Source organism: Cebus imitator, unplaced genomic scaffold (assembly GCF_001604975.1).
Source record: "Cebus imitator isolate Cc_AM_T3 unplaced genomic scaffold, Cebus_imitator-1.0 Scaffold772, whole genome shotgun sequence".
Classification (NCBI taxonomy): domain Eukaryota; kingdom Metazoa; phylum Chordata; class Mammalia; order Primates; family Cebidae; genus Cebus; species Cebus imitator.
In genome coordinates, this window is record NW_016108087.1 from 5,318 (window position 1) to 8,700 (window position 3,383).

Genomic DNA, 3,383 nt, shown 5'->3' on the forward strand with positions numbered 1-3,383 from the left:
ACTGAAGATCAATTTATTGAAATAAGGCATGCAGACAAGATTAGGGAAAAAATAAAATTAATGAACAAAACATCAAAGAAGTACGGAACTTTGTGAAAAGACCAAACCTAACATTTATTGGAGTTCCTGAAAGTGATAGGGAGAATGGAATCAAATTGGAAAACACACTTCAGGATATTATCCAGGAGCACTTCCCCAACTCTGCAAGACAGTCCAATGTTTAAAATCAGGACATACAGAGAACATCATTAAGATGCTCCTTAAGAAGAACAACTCCAAGAATTATCAGATTCTCCAAGGTTGATATGAAAAAAAAAAAAAGAAAGAAAGAAAAATTTTGTTAAGGGCAGCCAGAAAGAAAGGTTAGGTTATCTACAAAGAAAGAGTATCAGGCTAAAAGATTACAGAACTCTTTGTGAAAACCCTACAACCCAGGAAAGAGTTAGGCTAATATTCAACATTCCTACAGAAAAGAAAGTTCAACTCAGAATTCATAGGCAGCCCAACTAAGCTTCATTAGCAGAGGAGAAATAAAATCCTTTACACATAAGCAAATGCTGAGAAATTTTGTCACTACCAGTCCTGCCTTAGGGAGCTCCTGAACAAAGGACTGAATATGGAAAGGAAAAACTGGTACAAGCCACTGCAACAATACATCAAAATAAAAATGCTAAAGTCATGAAGAAACTGCAGAACTAATCTTAAAATAACAAGCTAGCATCATAATGACAGAATCAAATTCATACATAACAATATTAGCCCTATATCAAAATGGGCCAATTAAAAAATTTACATGCTGGCAAATTCAATGAACAGTCAAGGCCCATCAGTGTGCTGTATTTAGGAGAAGTTTCTCATGTGTAAAAACATATGTGGCCTGAAAATAAAGGGATGAAAAAACATTCCATCAAGCAAAAGGAAAGAAAAAAAAAGCAGGGTTTATTATCCTAGTACCTGATAAAACAGACTTTAAACCAACTAAGATCAAAAAAGACCAAGAAGACACTACATAACAATAAAGATATTAATGCAACAAGAAAAACTAACTATTATAACTGTGTATAAAGCCATCACAGGAGTGCCCAGATTCATAAAGCAAATTCTTAGAGACCTACAAATGTACTTAAATTTCCACACATTAATAATGAGAGACACAACTGAAAAAGAAAATTTTAGGTCAATAAATCTGATGAACTTCAATGTGGGAAATCCTAAATAAAATGCTGGCAAACCTACTTCACCAGCATACAAAAAATCTTATGCATCAAGATCGAGTTGGCTTCATCTCTGAGAGGCAATGCTGCCAATATTAACATCTCTCAGTATTAAACAGATCAACAAGACAGAATACTAACAAGGATATTCAGGACTTGAACTCAGCTCTGGATTAAGTAGACCTAATAGATTTCTAAAGAATTCACCACCCCAAATCAACAGAATATAAATTCTTCTCAGTGTTACATTCATTCTAAAATTGACCAAATAATTGGAAGAAAAACACTCCTCACAAATGCAAAAGAACTGGAGTCAAACAGTTTCTCAGTTCACGGTGCAATTAAATTAGAACTCAGAATTAAGTAATTAATTCAAAACTGCACTACTATGCAGAAATTCAAGAACATACATCTGAATGACTACTGGGAAAGAAGTTGGCTTTTTGAAAATATTTATAGAATAGACCAATAGTTAGACTAATAAAAAAAGAAAAGAGAAAAGAATTAATAAAAAAATAGCAAATGATAAAGGAATATCACCACTGATTCCACAAAAATACAAAATTACCATCAGAGGCTATACTATAAACACCTCTACACAAGTAAACTAAAAACCCTATAATAAATAAATCAATTCCTGGACACAGACATCTTCCCATAAACTAAACCAGGAAGAAGTCAAATTCCTAAATCAGCCAAGTACAAGTTCTAAAATTGAGGCAGTAATTAATATCCTACCAATAAAAAAGCCCAGGATCATAGATTCACAGCTAAATTCTAACAAAGGTAAAACAAGAAGCTGGTGCCATTTTTCTAAAATGATTTCAAACAATATAAACTGAGAAATTCCTCTGTAACTCATTTTATGAGGCCAGCACCATCCTGATACAAAAACCTGGAAAAGACACAATTAAAAATATTTTAAGTCAGCAACTCTGATGAACTTCAATGTGAAAATCCTGAATAAAATGCTGGCAAACCTGTCTTTCTTTTGAAGAATGGGAATGCCATTTGCTTTATCCAACAGGCTGAGCTTGCTCTTATTCCACTCTTGGTTAGCTGAGACTAAATAGGTGAATCAACACAGAGGCAGTGGGTTCCAAACTGATATTTGTAATTTTCTTCCACTTCATTTTTAAGCCCAGCAGTGTCTCAAAGCAAAACTAATTTTTATAAGGTTTGGGAAATTAAACCTTTCTCAGTTTTAGCAGATACAATCAAGCAGAGTGTTCTGAGGTATGGAATATATTTACCTATCTGGAAAGCCAGAACAAAGTAGACATTAAAAAAAAGAAAATAGAAGGTGTATTAGTTTGTTTTCATGCTGGTAACAAAGACATATCTGAGACTGGGCAATTTTCAAATAAAGATTTAATGGAACTTATAGTTTCACATGGCTGGGGAAGCCTCATAATAATGACAGAAAGAAAGAAAGAGCAAGTCATGCCTTAAATGGATGGCAGCAGAAAAACATAGCTTGTTTTTAAAAGCTTTCATTTAGAAAACCCATCAGATCGTGTGAGATTAATCCAGCATCAGAAGAACAGTATGAGATGACCAGCCTCAATGATTTAATTATTTCCTACTACGTCCCTCCCCCTAACACATGTGAATTATGGGAGCTACAATATGAGATTTGGGTGGTGACAAAGAGCCAATTCACATGACTCCACCACTGGCTCCTCCACAATCTTATATCTTCACATTTAAAAGCCAATTCTGCATTCCTAATGGTCCCGAAAAGTCTTACATCATTTCAACATTAACTCAAAAGTCCGCAGTTTAAATTCTCATTCAATACAAGGCAAGTTCTTTCCAGCCATGAGCATGTAAAAATCAAAAGCAAGGCCAGCCCAGTGGCTCACGCCTGTAATTCCAGCACTTTGGGAGGCCAAGGCAGGCAGATCACGAAGTCAAGAGATCGAGGCCATCCATGGTCAACATGGTGAAACCCCGTCTCTACTAAAAATACAAAAAATTAGCTGGGCATGGTGGTGCAAGCCTGTAATCCCAGTTACTCAGGAGGCTGAGGCAGGAGAATTGCATGAACCTCAGAGGCAGGAGGCAGAGGTTATAGTGAGCCGAGATCGTGCCATTGCCCTCCAGCCTGGGTAACAAGAGTGAAACTACATATCAAAAAAAAGAAACAGAGAGAGACAGAATCGCTCC